Source organism: Sorex fumeus, unplaced genomic scaffold (assembly GCF_029834395.1).
Source record: "Sorex fumeus unplaced genomic scaffold, SorFum_2.1 ptg000036l, whole genome shotgun sequence".
Classification (NCBI taxonomy): domain Eukaryota; kingdom Metazoa; phylum Chordata; class Mammalia; order Eulipotyphla; family Soricidae; genus Sorex; species Sorex fumeus.
In genome coordinates, this window is record NW_026606093.1 from 2,578,667 (window position 1) to 2,586,674 (window position 8,008).

At 47.2% G+C, this 8,008-nt stretch overlaps 1 pseudogene; it reads left to right on the forward strand.

The window, feature by feature from the left end:
• The first annotated feature begins 494 nt into the window (after window positions 1-494).
• Window positions 495-2,663, forward strand: LOC130027114 (olfactory receptor 8S1-like; annotated as a pseudogene).
• The last annotated feature ends 5,345 nt before the right edge of the window (window positions 2,664-8,008 follow it).

Here is an 8,008-nt window from a genome sequence, read left to right on the forward strand (position 1 = left end):
CCTCCTACCCCCAGCCGCCCCCCCTCATCCAACCATGCTTTTTTGACAGTGCATTCCCTTTTGTTCTCTGTCTCCCTTTAGGTGCTTTGGTTTGCAAAGGAGGCATTGAATGGCAATCTTATTCGGTCTATAGTCATCATTCAGCATGCATCTCCATCCTGGGAGGATCCTCCCAACAGATGGTTGTATAATTTAAGGATGGAAAGTTCCCTTAAACTTATAGAGTCATGATATCAGAACATACTTGTCTTCTGAGTAAAAGTCGAGTGGGAGTGACCCAGACTCTGACAGCATGAGAAAGTCAAAGACCAGAACTCCTCGGAACCACTGAAGCCAGATATGAGACGTAAAGATAGAAAAGCGAAAATTAGACTTGGCAGGAAGGAGATTATAGGAAAAAAAAAGTGATGGCTTCTGGAAACTTCTGTGAAAGGAAAAAAACAAAGAGGTTTTAGCCTTTTTCCAAAGTGTTGATTAAAGAATAGTGACCATAAATGGCCTCAGGAAATCACAGCAGTATCACAGAGTTCATCCTCCTTGGATTACCTGCTGCCCTCCAAGTTCAAAGTCAGTTCTATTCCTGATGATTTACAATCTGACTCTTCTGGGGAACCTGCTGATCATACTTGTGATCTGCACATAATCTAACCTCCATCTATTCATGTACTTTTGCCTTAGTCATCTCTACTTCCTAGACAAGATGTCTTCTATTCTTCAATCACTGTACCCAAGATGCTTGAGAAGCTCCAATCCCAGAGGAAAAAAACATGGTTTTAGTAGAGAGAGTCTCCTGCCCCAGGCCTAGCTGTCCTCACTGGGGCCCCTCGAAGGGGGATGCGTTGAGTTTCCCTCCCTGCCCCGAGAGAGCCCCGGCAGCCAAAGACCTCCAGAACCAGCCACAGCCATGCTGAGACCACTCTCCACACATCCAGACAAGCCTCATGCATGAAGGAACCAGCAGAAGAACCCAGGCATGCGGGTCCCAGGGCAGAGATTTCCAAGCCTGCTCAGATCAGGACTGGCCTTCTCCACCCATCCCCCATCTTCTAGTAGGTAGGTATTACACCCACGAGCTGCCCCCAGCGCCAGGTTGTTCCCATCAACGGCCACGAACCAGAGACTGTAAAACCCAGCTCCCGGAAGCTCGGCTGCATTTCCAGCCACGCAACATCTTATTATCCCGTTATTACTTTGGAAAACCCGGCAGGCTACCAAAAGTGTACTGCCTGCACAGCAGAGTCTGGCAAACTTCCCGTGTTGTACTCAAAATGCCAAATAACAGTAACAATGATAGGACTCATTCTACTAGCCCTGAAAAAGCATTGAATATGGTTCTTTTAAAATCTCAGGGCTAGGAAGAAGGAGACGTTATGGGGCCTGCTCCAGGCAATCGACAAACAACAGGATGATTGTGACCGTGATCGTAGTAGAGATGTCTTGTTCAGGTCTTCTTTGTGTTTGGAAGTACAGGAATTGAACCCTGTCTGCTCTCAGTGATGGCCTATGTCCACTATGATGCTCTCTGCCACCCTCTGCTCTTTGACCAGGTGATGAGTAAACAGCTCTGTTTTCTTGGCTTTGGATTTAGAATTTTGTAAAGGTCAAATCATCCATAATTAAACCTGTAAGCTACCCTTCCTCTTCCCGCTCTCCTGTTCTGATATCTCTACCAATTTTGCAGAATTGCTCTGTTCTGCCCTCCTGCATGCCATTGGAACCTGCCTCGTAATCTTCTTCTTTTATACCCACATTGTCTCTACTATCCTCAGAATTAGTTCTAACACAGGCAGAAGCAAAGTTTTTTCCACTTACTCTTCTCACCTCGCAGTCTGCCCCTGCGCCTGGCTGTTCCTCGCCAGGGCCCGTTGGAGGGGAGTGGGTTGAGCTTTCCTCCCTGCCCCGACCAGGGCTCCAGCAGCCGAAAACCTCTAGGACCAGCCACCACCATGCTGAGACCACTCTCCGCACACCTGAAGGTACTGGCAGAGGGACAAATCCACACGGGTTCCGGGGCCGAGATCTCCAAGCTTACTCGGATTGGAGTCAAGCATCCTCCACCCAGATCCTCCAAATTCCAGTAGGCGGGGGTCACACCCACCACCTGGCCCCCTGGCGCCGTGTAATCCCATCAATGGCCAAGACTCAGAGGCTATAAAATCTATCTCCCTGAACCGCGCGGCCGCGCGACATCTTATCAGGACATCTTTTATGACATCTTATTATCTCATTCCTACTTTGGACAAACTTGCAGGCTATCGAATGTAGCCTGCCCACAGGGCAGAGTCTGGCAAACTCCCCGTGGCGTACCAAATATGCCAAATACCAGTAACAATGATGGGTCTCATTCTCCTAAAGAGCCTTGAATATAATCTCAGGGTTAGGATGAAAGAGACGTTACTGGGGCCTGCTCGAGGCAATCGACGAATAACAGGATGATGAAATGAAATGAAATGAAATGACTCTTCTCTCCTCACTGCAGTGCTCCTGTTCCATGGTTCGGCTTTGTTTCTTACCTCATGCCTACCTCAGGTTCACCTCTGGAGTTAATGCTATCCATACAGTACAGTTTCATCACTCCCGTCTTGAATCCTCTCATCTGTAGCATGAAGAACAAGAAGGTTAAAACAGCGCTGAGAAGATTGATGCAAAAATATTTACAATGACTTAGAAGAAAAAGATAAAAGATGAAAAAAAGTAAAGTAGGACAGCAGCAAATGTGAAGATTGAAACTGAAAAGTTTTTGATTTCCTATTTTGTTACAGTGCATTGCATAATTATATCGTATTAAAATTATCAAGAAGACTGATAGCAGTTCTTTTGTTCCCATGGCTCAACCACTGTTCAGAGGTAGAGAACATGATTCGAAAAACCCTTTTTGATAGATTTTGTTATGAATCATTCAAAAATCATTTGAATTTGATGAATCCTGAAATATTTCATGTCATGACTTTGTCACTTGAATAAATTTTTTTCTGGGAATTTTTTTTTTATACATTAAAGATCCTGGATCTCTGAAGGATGGGCCTATACACATACACCTATTACAGGATAAACCTTAAAGAGTGGAGGAAAAGAATCATAGATGATGGCATTGGTTAGTTCTCTGGAGACAGTTGAATGTGCGTAAGAGGAAGTCACAATTAGCCAGGTAATATCTATTTCTATCAAATAAATGAAAATAAACAGGACTCATTCAAATATGATTTAATGCTCTACAGTTTTATGGGTTAGAAACTTTGGCAAACATGGGTTCTGTCGAGGAGTCTATAATACTGAAATCAAGATAATGGTTCTATTTGGAAGGTTTGTGGTATAACATACGACCATAATTGAAGACTGATGGATTCAGTGAGTTTAGAAGGTTTTGTTGATCAAATTGAGGGTGTGGTAGGTAAAATTGTGATTGTGATGAAAAGACAGTAAAGGGTAAAAGGAACAAAGGTTGGGGATATGGCACTGTGGAGGACAAGCCTTGGAGGCAGTATACAAGCAGTTCAATTTCCATTAAAGAAATTAAAAAAAATAAAGTACATTGAGGTAAAAACAAATCTCTATACACATTTTACTCTAAAAAAAGATAATAAAACAGTAACTGGATGAAACTGTAGATAACAAATTGTATTAAAAATAAAATAATTTAAACTTTTGTGAGTGTGGTCCTAATCACTACAAAATTAAGGCAAAATTAAGACACAAACATAGTCCAGGACAGAGTGCAATGTGATAATACCATCTTAGTTTGAATCTTGGCACTACATTTAGCACTGTGACAAGGCCAAGGTACTACGGAACACAGGGAAAGAAATATGGGCACAGAGCCAGGAATAGCCCCTGAGTGCCTCTTCTTGTGGTCAGGTCCCTCAGAACAACAGACGGAAGGGATAAAGGGGATTTTGTTAATAATTCATCACTTATTTTAAAGTGGAGGCCATTGGGATCTAGGTCTGAATTAGATGGGTTGAACTTGAATAGTAGAACATGCAATTGAACCATAGATATCAGAGAGAAGGCAAAATGTGTGTATTAATGAACACAAACGTTTTAATCATTTATCTCTTTAAAAGGTTTATTCTTTTTTATTTTGTAGACACACAAATTCTTAAGTGATGAGGTTAGCAGGTGGAGGTTTTATTTGATGTTTTAGTGAAATGAAAAAGTATGGTACATCTATACAGTGGAATATTGCACAGCTATTAAGAAAAATGAGTTCATGGAATTTGCTTATAAATGGATGGACAGGGAGAATCTTTCTGAGTGAAATGAGTCAGAAGGGACAGATATAGAAGAATGGCATTAACTAACGGGACATGAAAAAATACTATGAGACTAATATCTAAGGCCAGAGGAAAAAGGGGGCCAGGAGGAATGGCCAGTGGTTGGAAGCTACTACAAGTCTATCATGAGCATGGGACAATTAGGTTAGAGAAGGGACCAGTATGAAAATAATAGTAGGAAATGATCAGGCTGGACAAGAACAGAGTTGAAAGGAGGTAAAGGGATATTCATGATAAATTTTCAGTATCTGTGTTATAAACCATAATGTCCAAAAGGACAGAGAGAGGCCGAGAGAGAGAGATTGAGAGAGAGAAGAAAAGTCTCTGGCAGAGAGGTGCAGGACGATGTGGGAGATGGGGGACAGAGGTGGTGGGAAATATACACTGGTGAATCTACCAATGCTGGAACATGATATGACTGAAATCCAAGAGGAACGATTCTATATCTTTGTATCTCACGAGAATTCAATTAAAAAATTTAAAGTTCTGACTCTTTGACTTTTTAAAAGAGAGGGGAATAGAACAATGGATGAATGCAATAGGGCAAGTCTTTGTGCCACCTTCCACGGACTGTTTGGAAAGGTGAATAGTAAACATTTATTGCAGTAACATTCAACTAAATAGGATAAAAGTTTGGGGAAAAACAAACAGAACCAAAGCTCTATCTAACAAGAAAAACAACAAACGACACTAATAAAGCCACAAAATTTAGGTTACTATCAAAGGAATTCTTTGTCCTGTTGAGTCACAAAAAAAGTGAGATGAACCTTAATCCCAAGGTCAAGGGAATACGAGACATATGCTTAGAATGGTTGACGGTGGTTTTATTAAAAAAGGAAGAAGCTGAAAATAGGATGGTTTTCAAAGAGGCAAATGCTGAAATAATGCTTCTAGAAGATTTCGTTTGGTTAAGCCTGGAGTGTGAAGAAAGATGCCAGGAAAAGCAGGGCAAGATCGTTGGGTGATGAATGTTTTATTAGGGGTTGCTTGTTGGTGGCACTAAGAAGTAAGAATGAGTAACAACCAGGGACGCAGGCAGGTAGGGCTTTCGCCTTGCTCGCAGTTGACCAGGGATCGATTCCCAGGATCCCATAGGGTCCCCTGGGCACCACCAAGAGTGATTCCTGAATGCAAAGCCAGGAATAGCCCCTGAATATCGCTGAGTGTGACCCAAAAAGCAAAATAACCCAAATAAATAAAAATCCAAGGCAAGGGAAACGCAAGGCTAGGCCCTGCTCTGCCCCAACCTCGGGTCCTGCAGCCTCAGAGAGGGCTCTGACACATAAGAGCAGCAGGCAGCCCCTCCCCCCCCCATACTCTCCAGTGCGAGAGGCAGGGGGCAACTGTATCTCCATGGCAACCCCCAGCACGTCACCCTGCTTTGTGAGGTCATTGGCCGGTTGCCTGGCGAGGTTCTGCCGAGGCCGCGAGACTCCAGACGGTCCAGTGCCATGGAGTGGACCAGACAGTCCAGCGCCATGGAGTGGACCAGATGGTCCGGCGCCCTGGGGTGGGCCAGACGGCCCGGCGCCCTGGGGTGGGCCCGGATTGCGGGCCGCTACCCGGGCCCCACCCTGGGGCTCCTCTGCTGCCTCCTCGAGGAGTTGTTTGCGAGCGTCCAGGCCTCGCCCGCGGGGCAGCTGGTCTTCGGCGCCCTCGGGGCCGCTCTCCTCGCGCTCCTGGTCGCGCGGAGCCGGCTGCAGAGGCTCCATCGCGGGCTGGAGAGGAAAGTCCTGGAGCTCCAGCGCCTGGTGTCGGAGCGAGAGCGGCTCTCCCTAAGGTGCCGCCAGGCGGCCCGAGCGCGGGAGGCCTGGGGGGCGGAGAGCAGAGGCCCCTGCGCCCGCCCGAGGGCCGCGCCCCCGGCGCCCCGGGGCTCCCCGGCGCGGCCCGAGGGGGGCGGGGCGGCTCGGCCGCGGCCAGCACCCCCCGCAGCAGGAGGAGCGGCGGCGGCGGGGCCGGGAACCCCGACGGCTCCATAGACCCGGGCGCTCGTCCCACCCCCGCAGCAGGAGGAGCGGCGGCGGCGGGGCCGGGGACCCCGGCGGCCCAGCGGACCAGCGCCCACGTCCCACAGCAGCTGGGGGCGGAGCAGAAAGACGCGCCCTGCAAGGCTCAGCGCTGTGAGCGAGGGTCGCAGGCGGCTCTGGGCGCCCGAGGAAGGACGACGCTCGGTCCTCGGACCCTGGACGGGCTCGCGGGGAGGCGGAGCAGTGGCAGGAGAGACTGCGTGGCCTGCGCCAGCGGGAGGGCGGGTCGCGGCCCGGCAGGGGGAAGCAGCTGGTCCCCCGCGAGGACGTCGAGTCCAGGGTCTGCGCGAGCCCTAAGGAGGACGGGAGACTGCCGAGCTGCTGAGCTGGAGGTGGCGTCGGAGGCGAGGACCCCTGGGCGTGGGGATGAGCCGATTCCCCGTCTCTCGGCAGAGCTGGACAGAGCAAGAAGGCCTGGGGCCCGGGGTCTTGGGTGTCCTGGACCCTCCAGGGCCGCTGGACCCCGGGGAGCGCCGCAGAAGTGGCATCTGCCTATGATGATTCTTCCTGAGCCTCCTCAAGTCCTGCCCCAGCCCTCCACAAGGCAAGGTCCGGTTCACTGTAATCCTGGCAGATGACCGCCCCAGCAGAACTCGGACCGCCTAGAGGCTGTCTTGGAAACTGGCCCTAGAGGCGAAGCTCCTGGCAGTGCTGCCTTCGACCAGCCTAGGAATGGACCCTCTGACACAAGAACCTGGACCGAAGTTTTTTCGTCTTTTCAACAACTTCTGGCTCCTCCTCAGTCTTATTTTCAGTTTCTGCTGTTCCTTGCTTTAAATCCCCCTTTCCCCAAGAATCATCCTTTGCTTAGTTGGTTACAAATAAAGTTGATTTACATTTGAAATCATTTGGTACCCGTGGCTTTGTGCTGGGCAGAAGGAGGTGCTGGAAAGTGCTCAAGTACTCACATGTTTCTCAGTTCTTTGGCAGCTGCTGAGTTTACCTGGATGCAGGCAAATGAGGTAGGTCCCGGTGCTCAGTCTGTTCTAGCTTTATAGTAAAATTCTCGGCAGATAATGAGAGACCACCCAATTTCTGTTATGTGTTTGGCTACCAAGGTGTTTGATGACTTCACTCAAAGTGTATTAAAGATTGTTAAGTCCTTGAAGAATATCATGGCATTTGGAAAAGGATTGCAATGTACCTACACAATAATTTAGTTAATGTGATCGTTTTGACATTATTGAATATAAAATAGGCTGAATAATTAAAAATATACAATAAATAGATATTTCCAGGAAATAAATTAGTGTTGACATCTGGGAATCAAAAAAAGATATTTCCAAGTTATTTAAAATAAATATAATAATTCTGGACAAAACCTCTATGTAGTGCTTGCCAACGTTCACTGATATATCATAGTTAAGGACACCGCAGAAGAGAGCCCTGTCACAGGACCCTGGTCCCAACCTACCAGGTAGCATTTTTCAGTGCTCATAATTAAATTGCAACTGAATCTACCTCTAAATATCTTCACTTAACTTTACATCGTTCTGCATTGGCGAATAGTATATATAAAGATACTTTGCTTTCTTTTTGGAAGCTAACTGCTAAACAGGAAAACATTTTCCCTTTACAGTATCATCAGGTAGTTCTCTCTAGGACTGTTCCTTGCCAATCCCCCAAGCTTAAACCATCCTACACCTTGGAAGGTTAGTTGTATTCTCAGACCTCAAGGGTTTGTCATCATTGGCCATTTTTCCCCTT